The sequence below is a fragment of the Talpa europaea genome (assembly GCF_964194135.1).
Source record: "Talpa europaea genome assembly, chromosome: 3".
Lineage (NCBI taxonomy): Eukaryota > Metazoa > Chordata > Mammalia > Eulipotyphla > Talpidae > Talpa > Talpa europaea.
The window spans coordinates 55,103,540-55,121,868 of NC_140069.1; positions in this window are offsets into that span (position 1 = coordinate 55,103,540).

An 18,329-nucleotide genomic window follows, 5' to 3' on the forward strand; every position below is an offset into this window, starting at 1 on the left:
AAAAAAAAGTTGCTTACCTGTCTACCCATTGTTGCCAAATACTTTTTAAAAATCTTACCTCTAGTTCACTCTGATATCTACCTCTTTTGAGTCCCGGGAGCAGCGTATTTGTGTGTCTATGTGTGTGTATGTGGTGTACACGTACGTAGATGTATTTCCTTTCTGTTGTTTTGACTACAATTAAAGTACACACCTCCTGAAAGCAGAGCTTGTGTCTTGAACTTTTTATCTCCCATGATTTCTAGCATAGCAGGCCTTAAATAAATGCTTTTGAGGGCCTCCCCTGGTGGCGTAGCACTTGAGCGCTGGGCCACGAGGCTGCCTGCAGCCTCTGCAGCACTGGTTCGTTCCCCGGCTGCCGGCAAGGGTCCCACAAAAAAAAAAAAAAAATACTTTTGAACATTTGTGATTGAATATCTCCCCCATGGAAAATAATTTTGAAAGCTGCTACATATTTATTTGGGTGCATTTGACATATTTCTCAATCTTTGCTTCCCTCTTCTACCCCGTGATATCCATATAGCCTCATAAACTGAAATTTAGGAATTCCTTTAGGATAACCAAGTAACTAGAAGAGAAAGGGGATTTTCTGATGGACAGTGTATGTATCTATTTTCTTTAGTTCTTCAGAGCTGCTGCTAGAAAAGTACAAACACGGGAAACTGATTAAGCAAGATGTTAGAGGAGATGAATGATTTTATAAGCATAATGATAACAACAATCTGCAGAAAACTGAGGTAAACGAAACTTTGGGCAATAAAGCCAAAGAGAACACAGAAATTGAAAGGGATTCATTTATATAGTCAGCCAAAAAAGGGCTTCCATTGAAAAGTGATACTTAGTTTCTGCCTATGAATGTGAAGTGCTTGGTTAAGACTTTCATTGTCAAGTGTGCCATTCCTGGCTCATACTATTTCATGTTTCTTAACACTGGAAGATAGTAGTGACACTGTACTTAACTTGTACTGCCAGGGCTCTTCCCAACCTGCTATGAGAAGAACAGAATTGAAAGACAGATCTTGTCTCTAAAGTTTCCAATAACAATTCCGACAGCATCATTACACATGACATTGCACCATCCATCCTTCTGCACGTGAATATTGGCTTCTAATTGCTCCCAAAGGTTCTCATTGTGCTTTACTGATGATGAAAACTAGTGCAAGAAAATGTGAGCCATCATTTGTTTTCTACTTAAGTTTTCTGTTTTTCCAACCATGTATTTCTGTGAAGTCTTGATGCCAGGAACACTTTTAGCCCCCATCCAGTCCCATCCCATCCCACCCCATCCCCATCTCACCCCATCCCCATCCTATCCCCATTCCCATCCCATCCCACCCCATCCCAATTCCCATCCCCATCCCATCCCATTCCACCCCATCCCCATCTCATCCCCATCCCCATCTCATCCCCATCCCCATCCCATCCCCATCCCCAGCCCACCCCATCCCCATCCCATCCCATCCCCATCCCATCCATCCCCATCCCATCCATCCCCATCCCATCCCATTCCCATCCCATCCCATCCCATCCCATCCCATCCCATCCCATCCCCATCCCACCCCATCCCATCCCCATCCCATCCCCATCCCACCCCCATCCCATCCCATCCCATCCCATCCCATCCCATCCCATCCCATCTCATCCCATCCCCATCCCATTCCCATCCCCATCCCATCCCATCCCCATCCCATCCCCATCCCATCCCATCCCATCCCATCCCATCCCATCCCATCCCATCCCCATCCCATCCCCATCCCATCCCATCCCCATCCCATCCCATCCCATCCCATCCCATCCCATCCCATCCCATCCCCATCCCATCCCACCCCATCCCCATCCCACCCCATCCCCATCCCATCCCATCCCATCCCATCCCATCCCATCCCATCCCATCCCATCCCCATCCCATCCCATCCCATCCCATCCCATCCCATCCCATCCCATCCCCATCCCATCCCCATCCCCATCCCATTCCCATCCGCATCCCATCCCATCCCATCCCATCCCCATCCCATCCCATCCCCATCCCATCCCCATCCCACCCCCATCCCATCCCATCCCATCCCATCCCATCCCATCCCATCCCATCCCATCTCATCCCATCCCCATCCCATTCCCATCCCCATCCCATCCCATCCCCATCCCATCCCCATCCCATCCCATCCCATCCCATCCCCATCCCATCCCAGCCCATCCCATCCCCATCCCATCCCATCCCACCCCATCCCCATCCCATCCCATCCCCATCCCATCCCAGCCCAACCCATCCCCATCCCATCCCATCCCACCCCATCCCCATCCCATCCCATCCCATCCCATCCCATCCCATCCCATCCCATCCCATCCCATCCCATCCCCATCCCATCCCACCCCATCCCCATCCCATCCCACCCCATCCCCATCCCATCCCATCCCATCCCATCCCATCCCATCCCATCCCATCCCATCCCCATCCCATCCCATCCCATCCCATCCCATCCCATCCCCATCCCCATCCCATTCCCATCCGCATCCCATCCCATCCCCATCCCATCCCCATCCCATCCCATCCCATCCCATCCCCATCCCATCCCACCCCATCCCCATCCCACCCCATCCCCATCCCATCCCATCCCATCCCATCCCATCCCATCCCATCCCATCCCATCCCATCCCATCCCATCCCCATCCCATCCCATCCCATCCCATCCCATCCCATCCCCATCCCATCCCCATCCCCATCCCATTCCCATCCGCATCCCATCCCATCCCATCCCATCCCCATCCCATCCCATCCCCATCCCATCCCCATCCCACCCCCATCCCATCCCATCCCATCCCATCCCATCCCATCTCATCCCATCCCCATCCCATTCCCATCCCCATCCCATCCCATCCCCATCCCATCCCCATCCCATCCCCATCCCATCCCATCCCATCCCATCCCCATCCCATCCCAGCCCATCCCATCCCCATCCCATCCCATCCCACCCCATCCCCATCCCATCCCATCCCCATCCCATCCCATCCCATCCCATCCCACCCCATCCCCATCCCATCCCATCCCATCCCATCCCATCCCATCCCATCCCATCCCATCCCATCCCATCCCATCCCCATCCCATCCCACCCCATCCCCATCCCATCCCACCCCATCCCCATCCCATCCCATCCCATCCCATCCCATCCCCATCCCATCCCATCCCCATCCCATCCCATCCCATCCCATCCCATCCCATCCCCATCCCCATCCCATTCCCATCCGCATCCCATCCCCATCCCATCCTATCCCATCCCATCCCATCCCATCCCATCCCATCCCATCCCCATCCCATCCCATCCCCATCCCATCCCATCCCTTCCCATCCCTTCCCTTCCCATCCCATCCCATCCCATCCCATCCCATCCCATCCCATCCCATCCCATCCCATCCCATCCCATCCCATCCCATCCCATCCCATCCCATCCCCATCCCATCCCATCCCCATCCCATCCCATCCCATCCCATCCCATCCCATCCCATCCCATCTCATCCCATCCCCATCCCATTCCCATCCCCATCCCATCCCATCCCCATCCCATCCCCATCCCATCCCATCCCATCCCCATCCCACCCCATCCCATCCCCATCCCATCCCCATCCCACCCCCATCCCATCCCATCCCATCCCATCCCATCCCATCCCATCCCATCTCATCCCATCCCCATCCCATTCCCATCCCCATCCCATCCCATCCCCATCCCATCCCCATCCCATCCCATCCCATCCCATCCCATCCCCATCCCATCCCCATCCCATCCCATCCCCATCCCATCCCATCCCATCCCATCCCATCCCATCCCATCCCCATCCCATCCCACCCCATCCCATCCCATCCCATCCCATCCCATCCCATCCCATCCCCATCCCATCCCCATCCCCATCCCATTCCCATCCGCATCCCATCCCATCCCATCCCATCCCATCCCATCCCATCCCATCCCCATCCCATCCCACCCCATCCCCATCCCATCCCACCCCATCCCCATCCCATCCCATCCCATCCCATCCCATCCCCATCCCATCCCATCCCCATCCCATCCCATCCCATCCCATCCCATCCCCATCCCCATCCCCATTCCCATCCGCATCCCATCCCATCCCCATCCCATCCCATCCCATCCCATCCCATCCCATCCCATCCCATCCCCATCCCATCCCATCCCCATCCCATCCCATCCCTTCCCATCCCTTCCCTTCCCATCCCATCCCATCCCATCCCATCCCATCCCATCCCATCCCATCCCGTCCCGTCCCGTCCCATCCCATCCCATCCCATCCCATCCCATCCCCATCCCATCCCATCCCCATCCCATCCCATCCCCATCCCATTCCCATCCCATCCCATCCCCATCCCATCCCCATCCCATCCCATCCCATCCCATCCCATCCCATCCCATCCCATCCCATCCCCATCCCATCCCCATCCCATCCCATTCCATCCCATCCCATCCCAGTCTCATTGTTGACGACACCCCTGCCTTCCACATGCTACTACCCGCAGGAACACTGGGCAACGGGGCTGACTGCAAGTGAGCAGCCCCCAGCAATGAATCTCTTGTTTCAGACCTGGCCCGCGGCAGCCTTACATAACTGTGAGTAGAAACAAGAGAGGACACAGAAGTGCCTGTTGATGTTTCTGTGCAACAGTGAAGAAAGCCCTAAGAGGAGATAGTAGCCACCTGACACATCTTTGGATCCTGTGGAAGGAGTGGAGTGACCTTGGGTGACGGTGATCAAAGGCATGGAAGCTAAAACACGGATATTGCCACCCCACTGACTTCACCTGCTGTAAACCAGAGCTGCTGACGCTGTGGCTAGAAGTCGGGTGGGTAAAAGCCAGTACACGAGTCTATAGATGTGGCTCAAACCCAAGGGTAAGTGGGGAATCAGTGATTCAGCTCCCTGAACTTGCCTTGTGCCCATCACGAGAGGAACTTAAAATCTGTATGCCAAGACTATTCTGGCTGCCCAATCTTATACAATACTGTGAAAGAAATAGTGTTTTCAGGTGACCTTCCTGGAACTGGAGTCCAACCAGGACCTGGGCCAGTCCCACAGACTTCTGTTTGTAGTCAACCATTCAGAATCCTCGAGATGCCCGTGGTGTGTGGCTGACCCCAGGAATGGAGTACTATTGGATAGCACCTTGAAGGAGAGCTGGCAGTCAGGACCCATCCCGGTATGATTAGGTTCAGAGTGCGTTGCCCATATGGCTCTGCCAGTCCTGACTCATCACTACTGCTGGGGCACTTAAGAGATGTTGAAGTAGGTGCTTCCTGTGACCAGGGCCAGGGCTGGTTGTGAGAGCTCTAGCCCAGATTGCCTTGCCTGACCAGTCCCAGGCACTGTATAGAGAATTAGACAACTTAAGGAGGTTACTCCAAAATGTGGGGACCCTGATGGCTAAGGTCTAGAGCAGGTGCTCCACTTGGCCTGAGTTACTAGTCATTCTGCCTAACTCAGTAGGAGGATCAGCAACAACTGCTATATAAGAGAAAGAAATACTTAGAAGTATAAGGAGCTTTGTTTCTGAATGCAAAATATGGGTGCCACATACATACCATGCTCAGGAAGTTATCCCTTATGAGTTCCAGGACTCTTGCTACCAGCCAGTTCATGGCTCCAGTCAGCTACTAATGGGCTTGGTTTGTCAACTGACTGATTTGCCACTGCTTCTGGATTACAGCAGTGCTTTTCAATCTTTTATGTGCATAGAAATCACCTGGGGATCCTGCTAAAATGCAGATTCCGATGCAGTAGGTCTTGTTGGGCTAGAGGACCTGCCTCCCTACCAGCTCCTGACTGATGCTGACCCTGCCATTCCACAGACCCCACTTTGAGTGTCAATGATGCAGATTTCTTTATGGATAGGAAAAGAGCAGAGGTTAAAAGACAAGGTGTGATTAGGAGAAGGAAAATGGAGAAAGAACAAAAGGAGGAAAGGATTGTGAAAGTTTGAGGCTTGCTTTCTAGATGTCAGAGATAGCTATTGTGTATCCTTCCCCAGCCTCCAGCCGATTTTGGTGTCTAAGGGAATTTTGGAGAACAATTGCCTAAGTTCTTACGTCCGGCTTTCCCTATTCTCTTGCCCGCCTGGAACATCTCACATAGAATGGAAATGGTGGAACTAGAGCACAGGCCCTACCACTCATGTGGCCAGGTATTTTGGAGTGCCCATGGTTTATATAACTTGTGGCCTGGAACAAAATGTTTAATGAAGGGATGCTGACTGTGTCATCTCAATACCTTGTCAGGCTTAGTTTCCATGCTCGGAACGTCCTATAGCTTCCAGAATCAGAGTGATAACTCAAATTGAAGTATTCAAACCCAGAAGGTGGCACAAAGTAGGACCTCAATGAGTGATCCCTTATTTCTCCTCCCTTCTCTGAACAATGGAAGCCTAAATACATGCCAGGTTTTACCATTAGAACAGCAAGAAAAATATACTTCTCACAGATGGGAAGAATGGAGAGAAAAAGGCATTTGATCCTTAGGAACTGTTACTTTGTTATTAATTAACTTGTAATATTATTCCACTTAACAAATTGATTTCTAAAATGAATAAAGTTTTTATTCCATATATCTTCAGTCCAATAGCTTAAAGTTAATGGAGATGTTTTGCAGTAACATATCAAGAACACTAGGTGTCAGGAGAGAACCAACTAATCTAATGTTTAACCAGTTGTGTTTATAGTCAACCATTCAGAATAGCAGACTTTTGGAGGTTGCCAGAAACCTAAACAGCATTTAATAGTACAATTATTATATTTATTTAAACACGAATTGTTGTATCATCATAGATTTTTAGCTAATACTAGGTATTTCTTACTCTGATCTATGAGAGGGCCTTGAGGGATATGATAAAAAGGAAAAACTGGGGGCGTATAGTAAGGCTAGGTAAGATTGCAGACCACATACAAAATTCCAGTCCTTTTTCCTCTGCTGTAAACTGTGGGCAACTTCTAGGTTAGCGTAGTGTTTCCTGGATGTATAAAGAACCAGAGCCTCATTGAAGGAGAGATGCCTCTGGGAGAACTGCAGGGTGGGTACCAAATCCATCCAGAAGTATTCCTCAAACATCTACAAGCAACTTAAGGGGATGAGAAGTGCTTTAAACAAACATTGACCTGCTTTGTATTTTCTTCTTACAGATTAAAGTTTCTCAAGTTTAAGCACTCAGTTTTATCAGAGTTTCCCTTTTAAATTTAAGGAGAAATTGGGGCCTCCCTGGTGGCGCAGGGGTTAAGGTCAGTGCTATCAAGCTGTCAGCAGCCACTGCAGCATGAGTTCGATCCCTGGCCAAGGAGGCGACCCACATGGCACAGCAGACCTCTCCAGTCTCTCCTGCTGCTCCCCTCAGCAGTGTGTTTCAGTGGATCTGTCTCTTCTGCTTCCTGGTCTGTGTCTGGTGAGTCCTCTCACCCCCTACCCCTGTGGCCTGCACCCCAGTTCTTGTATGCATGAATAAAAGTAAACCTTTAAAAAAATGTAAGGAAAAATTTATAATGATTGTTTTTTAATGAACTTTTTCATTTTTGCATACATTTATTTTATTTTGCATAAATTTGGCATGTTTTCAGGTTTCTAATTCTGTGAAATTTATTATAATTGATCATAAACCTGACTAGTAGGTTTTGTAATAGAGGATGTCTTTAGAAACTTACAATATTAACATTTTTTGCTATAGTTCAACATTCAAGTGAATTCATCCTGGAAATTTTTGTGGGAGAAATGCAAGGGTTTGAGAGAATTAGAGAATTCCAAATGGAGGGTCATTTGGATGATGGCAGGGGGCTATGTGACAACTCCATATTTCCATTAATGAAATCTAAATGGTATTTGCTTTAGGTGACCCTCATGATACCAGGGCTATATTGAACTGTTTGCAAATTAAAAATCACAATTCTTTCTTGTCCAGTTTATATGTTTTCTCTTTCTTCCAGCTTTCCAGCAGGATAAGTATGAAAAGCGTTCCTGCAGGCAGAACACCCAGGATTGAGTCCCGTCTCTGTCATTCCCCAACTGTGTAATGTTGGGCAAATCATGCAATCTCTTAGTCATGACAATTTCTGTTCATGCTCTGAGTACTTTATACCCTTTAAAATTGTCTTTCAAGGTCTTTAATCTAGAGCAGATACTTTCCTTTTCTTTCATACTCTTTGAAAATCCAAAGAAATTTAATCATTTTTTAAAGTTACATTAGTACAATAAAAGTTTTTGCACAGTCAGAATAGTAATTTTACTTTGCCAGTAGTTAAAATTATCCTTTCGCCTTCAATTTTGGAAAATACATTGAAGTGAAGATGAACATTTACATTTTATCTTCTATAGTCAGAGGATGTAAATGACTTCATTCTTTTTTTACTAGTCTCCACCTAGGGACAAAGGAACTAACAATATAGGCAAATCTTTTGGTATAATTAAAGATGGTGATTGGCTCCAATTCTGAGGGAAACAGACATATAAAACAAATTTTAAAGTAAAGAGTTTAAAGGCTAACAGTGATGATAGATAAAAATTGAAATAAAAAAAGACCTTTTACATCCTAGGTATAGTTTCATGTAGTTGCAGATTCAATTTGTGTCCATCTAGCTGGAACAAAAGCACATTTTCATATTGCTACACATGTGGCCATCCTAGCTGGCTGGACCTTTGTCCTTTGGGAGGACTGGATGGCCCAGTCTACCTCTATGGTCGAGATTGGACAGAGTGGGAGGTCGGACAAAAGTTCAGCCAGAGTAGGAATTCTACTTGCTGTGGTTCGAAGTGGGGCAGTGAGATCCAAGCCAAAGGATGCGGGGAAAAGCTGAAAATACAAGAGCAGCATGGCAACTGAATAATGGAAACCTAGAAATAGGAACTAAATCGAAGAGAGTGTGAACAGGTTTCCACCAACAGGGAGAGTCAGAATGATTGCCCCAAACTCCAGGGTGGACTGTGGCTTGCTTTGTGTTCAGGTCAGGACATGTTGCTCTTTCTCTAAGGTATTCTGTCAACTTACACAGACTTATTTTAATTTTAATGCCTGAAAGTCCATCGGTAAAAGCTGCCAGCATTTGCCTGCCTTGGCACGGAGGACGGAGGAAGGTTACTTTAAAGTCAGCACAGGTTGACACTTTTAACTTCTCTTTCACCAAAGCTCAGGTTGCAGACCCCCTGTAGAGCCCCCTGTGTTGGGTCATCAACCACTCTACTTTGTACCTTCTCTCTGCCTGCTCTCTCATATCTTCCTACAGAGAATTTCACATTCAAGATGAGTTTTTTTTTTTTTTCCTAAACAAATTTCTGGGTCTTTCTGGTAGTCTCCCTGACTATGTGATTCACTGAATTGCAAGGTCACATACTCCAGTCCCAAGCTTGGCTGCAACTGTGTAAGGTCTGCTGCCTTGTGGCGAGTGTACCAAAGCCCTGTCCCCACGTGCAGACAAGACTGTCCTGCCCAGTGTTTGCTGTGAAAATTTAGTTCAAGGGGAAGTGATAAGAGGCTTTATTTTGGTCTTGTGTTTGCTATGATCTCCAATGCAGTTTTATTTTGCTTGCTTATAGGAAGGTTTAATGATTTATTTATTTATTTATTTTAAGATTTATTTATTTATGCATACAAGAACTGGGGTATAGGCCAGATGTGAGGGGGGTGAGAGGATTCACCAGAGACAGAGTGGGGAACAGAACAGGCAGACTGACCAAAATACACTGCTGAGGGGAGCAGGGGACAAGGCAGGAGAGGTCTGCCGCGCCATATGTGGTTAGCTCCCTAGTGGCCACGGATCCAGCCAGTGCTGCAGTGCTTGGTGATAGTTTGATAGTGCTGTCTTTAATCCCTGCACTACCAGGGAGGTCCTGAATTATTTTTTTAACGTATGTTCTTTTTTATTGCGGTTATGTTGGCCTACAACACTGCATAGGATTCAGAGGTACAGGCTCGCACCACTTCAGCTGTATGTTATCACACTACACCTACTGTCAAGCCTCCCACAATCCTCTGCCATAGTCCACTGGGCCCTATTCAATCTCTGCACATTTCCCCCTCTCCATCTGGTAGCTTCAATTGTTCAGGGTTAGTTTTGTCTGACCCTTTGTTTTGTTTCTTTATATTTCACACAAGTGAAATCATTCACTATTTGTCTTTCTCCTTCTGACTTATTTTGCTCACCATGACCCCCCTAGTTCCATCCATCTTGTCACAAATGGCAAGACTTCATTTTTTTTTTTAATAGCTGAGCAATATTTCATTGTCTGTGTAAACCACATTTGCTTATTCTACTCATCTGTCATTGGGCACTTAAGTTGTGTCCATAGCTTGGATATTATAAATAGAGCTGCAATTAAAAAAAGGTGTGCATATATCCCTGCAAATTAGTGTTTTTGCATTCTTCAGGTAAATACCTAAGAGTGGGATTGCTGGGTCATATGGCATATTTATTTTCAATATTTTGAGAAACCTTCCTATTCTTTTCCTTAGAGGCTGGACCACTCTACATTCCTACCAACAGTTGTCAGAGTTCCTTTTTCTTCACAATCTAGCCAACACTTGTTGTTTCTGGACTTTTTTGATACAAGCCATTCTTACAGGTGTCAGGCACCATCTCATTGTGGTTTAATTTGCCTTTCCCTGATGATAAGTAATAATGAGCATTTCTCACATGCCTATTGGCCTCATGTGCGGCTTCTTTGGAGAAGTGTCTGTTTAGTGCTTCTGGGAGTAGTCTGCTAATTCTTTGTTTCATATTTACAACCTGTTTTTCTAGTATAATTATCAAGTAATCATTTCCTCCCAAACATTTACAATATGAAATTAGTGTAAACACTATTATTTTGTTACATTAATTTCTGCTTATTATTATGATAGTAATACTGTGTTAATTATGATACCTTTGTAATGTATGTTAGTGGTAGGCCAGTTATCTGGTATTTGTTTTCTTTTACATCTGTTGAGATATCCTTACTTATTACATGTTAAATGAATTTGAGGATTATATAATTGAGTCCTCAAAATCTTTTCCTTCTGCAACATTGATTTTTAAGGGAATCCCTTAAGCTCACATGTTAATTTGAGAAAAACTGACATCTTTACACTGTTTAGCTTTTTACATATAGCAATATACAATACCTTTTAAAATCTCTCTTAATTTTGTAATATTGTCTCATATATTTTTCATTAGAATTTTTCTTAGTTATTTCATTGTCTATTGCTACTTCTCAAGGACATAAAATAATTTACTTTCTTAAGTGGAAAGTTTTAAACATACATCAGTTGAACTCATCAAAATAGCTTATCTTGTAAAATATTTAACATGTTTTTTTGGTGGTGGTGGTGGAAATTGGCATTCATGGATTTTTGCTTGTGCTTTCCTACCTATTCTTTTTTTTTTTACTGAACCATTTATTAATTCTCGTAATTTTTAAATTGTTTCCTAAGGGATTATGTATTTCATAATTTTATATATTTATATATAATAATTATATATCATATAATTGTTTCCTAAGGGCTTATTTTTATTACATAATTATATATAAACTTATAAGTAGATATGAGTATATATTACACATAAGTACAATGGGATTATTAATTCACATTTTATTTTTGTACATATTTATATAATACGTACATTTTGCACATGTACACATTTTCTGTTTTCTATGTGCTCATTCTTTGCTAGAAATAAAGAATTGATGTACCTGTTTAATTTAGGAGGGCTGAATCATTTGGATGTTAAAATGGTACAATTAAAATAGCATGGTTAAGGTTTATAGACTTCTACTTTACATGAATAAAGGCATTTCAAGAGGTGATAATGTAACCACAATATGTAATTTTCTGGAAGGCATTATCCTAAACCAGTTATTTACAGGTTGGCTTAGATGTGTGTGGACCATGGTTCTACTCTGGAATGACAATGAAGCTTATACTTGTGCTTTGTGACAGAAAGGTCTGATAAACAATGTAGCACCTCAGGGCCTCTTGGAAATCACACAAATGGTGCCCTTCTGTTGAACTGTACTTTCAAAAATGAATGGATGATACACTAACAAACGTGTGTCAAGGTATAACCAACTCAGGTCTTGTCACTTTTAATTAGAGCCTCGAGAATTCTGTGAACCTTGCCTGCCTCTGCCATGGGCCATTTTAATATGTCTGAGTTCCAAAATCTAGCTTTTAATTTTGTTCTTCCTTAGGATTTGTCTTTCACAATAGAAACTTTTTAAAAAAAAATCTTTTTGTTTTGAATAATTTTAGTCTTACAGAAAAGTTGCAAATATTATACAGAGAATTCTCATTTATTTTTCACCTAGATCACCCAAATGTTAACATTTTATAACTTTGCATTATCACTCTTTGTTCTGATAATACAAAGGTATAAAGGTATATATATATATATATATATATATATATATATAAAATTTCCAAGGCATGACTTTTAATTTGCCATTGGGCAACTATTATCTTAATTTCCCCATATCTAATCTAAAGAATTTTGCCTCCTACTTACAGATTAAAGAAACAAGGGGAGGGAATTTTTATTTGCTGAGTATTTGCAAAGTCCCTGCACTGAACAGTGGATTAACATCTCATTTAATTAGCACATCCATTCTGTAGCATAAATTATTACTAATGTTGCTATTACCCACATTTTGCAAATGAGGAAACATATGCTCAGAGATTGTAACCTGCCCAAAGCCACACAGTTGGAGCTAGGACATTTTGCAGCAGCCCAAATCCTATATCTAACCATCTTTCTTTCTTTTTTTTTAAGATTTATTTTGATTTATTTATGCATGCAAGAACTGGGGTGTAGACCAGGGGTGCGGGGGGTAAGGGAATTCATCAGAGAAGAGTGGGGAGCAGAACAGGAAGATCTACTGAAATTCACTGAGCAGGAGAGGTCTGCTGCACTATGTGGGTTGCTCTCTGGCTGGGGATCACACTCCTGCCACAGTGGGGAAAATAATTCAGGGAAACCACCTTTGAGAAAACTGGATGATGGAAAATCCTTATAGATCACAGATGTACTACCTAAACCCCTACAGCAACTGGACAGTTGTATTATGTGAATGGTAAAAAATGAAAAGCAAACAAGACAAGTCCTACAAGCAGCAAAATCTAAATATGACCAAGAAGCACTTGACCCTCGAAGCAGCGGAGGCATTCTGAGAGTGACTTGAATGAATGAAAAGTGAGTAGAATGCTTCACTAGCTCCCACGCTGCACGCTGGGCAGGTGAGAGAGAATCAGAGGCTAAGGAGGCTTAAGCCCTTGAGGTTCTCAGAAATGTCTAGCAAATAATCTCATCTATAAATTCACAGCAGGACACAGAGAGAAAATAACTCCAAATAGAACATTCACTGAACAGAGTAGGTACCTAGGGGCTAGGAGTTAATGAAGTTCAGAAAATGGAGGTGTCAGGACAAGAGGAGAACTTTGGGGATGTGAAATCCAGAAGGTGCTGACAGATTTAAGTGCAAACATGGGGCCAGAGGCAGAAAAGCTTCCTGAACCAGCCCCCCCAAGGATTTAGTTGTAAAAATTCCACCATTTTGTTAGAGAAACAGGGCCAGACTGTGTTGTACTCTGTCCCCCATTCTGATCTCATCTATTGCTATCAACCTTTAAAGCAGAAGTTAGCTCTGCACATTGATTGGATATGGGTTCATTTTTTGGACAGAAGTAGTATATATTAGCCTTTGATGAGCACTCATCCTGCCTCACTTTAGGAGGTGCATCATGTCTGTTTTTCTCATTTAACAAGGTGGGAAGATTCATCAGTAGGCCCAGGGGTGACACTTGGTCCCACCTCTATCAACTAACTCAACTGACTAGTGACAGAACCTTGTCATTTATTTATTTATTTATTTATTTATTTATTTATTTATTTATTTATGCATACAAGAAGTGAAGTACAGGCCAGAGGTATTGGGTGTGTGTGTGTGTGAGAGAGGATTCACTAGAGACAGAGTGGGAAACAGATGGATTGACTGAAATATACTGCTGAGGGGAGCAGTGGTTGAGACAGGAGAGGTCTGCTGCACCTTGTAGGTAGCTTCCTAGCTGGGGATCGAACTCATGCTGCAGTGGCTGCAGGTAACTTCATAGTGCTATGACTTAATCCCTGACACCACCAGGGAGGCCTAGAATCCCGTCACTTTTAACTACTGTTTCTACCACTGCTGTGGTCAAGCCTGCCATCATGCCTCACCTGGAGTACTGCTACCTTCTTCTTACCTGTCACCTGTTTCTGCCCTTGCTCCTCAATAGTGTCTTTTCAATAGAAGGGCCAGAGTGATTGTTTAGAAATTCAGATCTTGTCAGATTACTTCTCATCTGCTTTGAGCCCTCTAATTGCTGACTTACCAGAGCAATAGCTGACCTCTTGCGCTGGCTCCAATGCCTCAGGGATATGGCTCCTACCTCACCTCCCTCCTCACGCTACACGATGTCCTTCCACTTTAGACCCCTTGCACTTGCCACTGCTTCATCTGAAGTGTTCTTCCCAGAAATCTACTTGACTCATGCCCTTCCTTTCAGTGTTTTCTTAAGCCTCACTCTATCAATGAGGCCTTTCCTGGTTTCCTTACATGAAATTACAACTTTGTCTTGGTCCTCCCTAGCCTCTGCTTTTTTTTTTTTTTTTGTCTCCATAGCATGTCAAACTTTCTGACATAATTTTATTTGCTCTTGAAATTATTCTATGCTATCTCATGTAGAACATACTTTACATAGGTATAATTTAATTTGTCCTTTATCATGCCTGGGTGTGGTTGGTGCTGCTTAAACAGCCAATGGAGAGCTGCGTGTCCAATCTTGAGAAACTCCCAATTGGGCTGAACTTGGTTGTACAACCAACAAGTACTGCACCTGAGGGATAAATTACAGCCTTTTTATAGGGAATTTGGACAGCATTTAACTTTTGCTTCATGCATTCACTTTCCATGTGGCCTCTTTCATTAAATAATTATCAAAAATCTGGCATCCCGTAGGAATTTATAGCCTCTGTCTACACTAAGTGCTGCTATCAATCGCCTCAAGCATCAAATGCATTGAAAAAATGTATTGGGCTCATAGTCTCACTTTTAATAATTCAACCCAAACTACATGAGACTTTCTTGCTTTCAATTCAAAACCATGGTCAACCCAGCAACATGTATAGAAAACTTCATAAATTTGATTCCAAAAAGCACTGAGGAATAATATGGGTCTTTAGTTGAATTTTAATTTTATCCTGTTGTAAGGCTATTTTTTAAGGCTATGGAAGTGGGGGTGATTGCATTGTCACAAATAACCTAAGATTTCCTACCATACTCTCTAGACATCATTCATCCTGAAAGTTCCTTAGTCGCACCTGTCTCCTTTCCTCCTATAGCCTCTCATCTGACCTTGCCCTCGTCTGCCTTCTCTTCCATGTTCTCAATTGTCTTTCCTCCACTATCTCCTGACATTCCTAACCTAGATCAGTGTAACTTTTCTTGTTTTATAGTTTGGCAAGCGAAAAACCTGACTTCCACACTTAGTGCAACAAAGGCAGGCATAGGCTGAGCAGTCTCCGTGGGAACATGTGTGTGTGTGCCACAGTGTGAAATTCTCACTTTGCTGTTCTCTGGCTTCCCGGACTTGCTTAATCCTCCTGGCTCTTGCCCCGAAGGCTGTGACATTTTAAATGATCTCAGGAAGAATATTGAGGCTAATCATTTGAAAGACCTACTTCTCACAATTAAGCATGCAACAGGATATGTCTTTGCCACACCCATTTGTTTAATATTAAAATGCTCTTGGATCTACATAAGCCATCTGCTTTTCCTCCAGATTCACTGAACCCTGATGCATTAAACATCTGTAATTCTATTCCTCTTTATATCATTAAGCATGAGATGTGCTAAGGTAAATACCAACTGGAAAGCTTGAATAGCCCTTCAAATTTTTCAATCATGCTCCTTACTACATTATTAGTATTATGGATTAATCTACGTTAGGTACAAATTCACAGTATCATCAAAGTCCTCCAATATTTAGATTCTAAATGACAAATTTATTGCTCTTTGTTAACACCCCAATGATGTAGGCTTGATTTTATGGTTCACTTGTTTTTGCTGTTTACTTTCCTGAGCTTCAGCCAAGTCAAAGAAACCATGTGAGAACAGAGTCTGGGTGTCTATGAAATGCCACCTTCCTTAGTAGAAAGCAAAGGTAGGTTCTCCAAAGTTTGCAGCTGAAAAAGACTCTCCCTGGGGGCATGGAGGAAATGGAGACCCCACAGTTCCTACTCTTCTCCCTGGGTAATGCCTTAGTCACAGTGACCTCAAGGGCACACTCCAGTATTCTAATGTTATAGTTCAAATCAAGAGGTAAGACACTTCTCTCAAAGCTTGTGGCACTGCTGGCTTAAGATCAAAACGCATTAATGCTACACAATTATTTTTGTAAGGATGAAGGAGAGGAATATTTTAAACAGAAGGCCAAAGTATATTGATGATGAGAGCAGAGAGAGGTTTGATGATACTATATTCCTGACTTTGAAGAGGGAGAAAGGAATCAAGAACCAAGAAAAGTACCTCTAGAAGTTAGAAAGTTCCAGAAACATAAACTCCCTGGGTGTCTGGCTGGAGTATAGATCTGTTGACATTTTTGATTTGCCCCTGTGAAACTGACTGTATTTCAGACCTCCAGATATGTAATAGAATATGTTTGCATTGTTTAAAAAAATAAGATACTTAATTTATTATCAATTTGCGTTTTCCTGAACAAAATAAAAGGAAAATCTAAAAAGTGGTCTATACTCTGGCCATATAGCCTTATAATTAGAGAAATACTGAGATGACATGCAATGATTCCCCTTTTCCCTGACATATTACCATGGTTGCTCTTTCTCCTACTCTATCTTGGACATCCTTCAGCACACGGATTCCTCATTCTTGTCTGATGTATGTGTATGACCGTGCCATCATATATTTAGCCAAAGAACAAAGGAGAGAAAGAGAATAGTGGCCAATGTGGGTTATGTTTTTAGCCTCATGACACCGCCTCCTTAACATCCCATACCTCTTTCCTCTGAAGATATTTGTTCTGTAACAATGCCCGCAGCTCAAACAAACTGCTTCAGGCATCTTTAATTTCACAGGACACTTTGTCCCTTAAGGAATTGTTCAATTAGAGAACTCTAAAAGGATTGCATTAGCAGGAGATATTCAGTCCTTTTTTTAGTTCTCATCACCAAAATGACAAAGAAAGAATCAGACATCATTAGTGCTGATGTTTCAGTCCTTACAGGTCTTCATTAGAGCCCTTTAAACTATTTAAGAGACATCAACTTTCGGGGAAAACACCTTTTCAGAGCAAACTTAATGAAGTCATTTTTACATAATCTCAAAGCAAAAATGTCTTTTATGATTGAATTTCCATTTCCAACATATTGACTAATGTCAGGAATTATTATGTGTCACAGTGAGTTGAACAGGCACATACTTTGCTCCAGGGTGGTATAGGTGTATTCTTAAAGGATTAACATGGCAAAGGCAGGGAAAAATCAAATTTCTGCTTTAGTAAGTTTTTTAAATATACATGCAGTTCCAAGCATTTGCTAGTATTTGTTACCAAAAGAGGTAGCATTGGAAATGATTTGACTGACTTACTGCTAATTAAGACTTAACCTGTGGTCTCTGTCGAATAAAATTGCAACTTGCATTGACCTACAAGGTTCTGAATCAGGTTACTTCCTACCCCCTAGCCTTTTACATACCTCTCTCTTGCATCATTGTATTCCAAACATGGAGGCCTCTTCATTTCCTTCATTGTGTTCACCTCTTCCTGGTCTCATAGCCTTTGTACTTTCAGTGAAATCAGAGGTATTACCTGTCATCTATGTGAAGGTTAAGGCATCATGCCACATCATTTTCTATCACATTTTTTCATTTATGTTTTGCGGCACTTCTCAATTTGAATTTATATAGTATATGCTTATTTATTTGCTCCAAGTTTACAAATACTGCATTTGCCTTTCCTTACCAATATGTGGGCTCTTGAGGGCTGCCAGAGACCAAGTCCTGGAAATTTTCTTTTGTCTTTAGGGAATTTTATAATTGTAAATGCTTAATGATTAACATTCCTTCACCTTCTCTGATAGTTAACTTATCAGACAACTCCAGATAATTGTTATCTGAAGTCTCATATATTTAAGTAAGATATTTAGTTGGTCCTCCAAACCATAACCTTTCAAGACACAGACATGTGAACCAGTTGAAGGAAGGAATTGCATCTGTTCGTCTCAAGGAAAATTGTCTCAAGGGCAACTGGCAGAGGTGGAGGGTATTTCTGGAA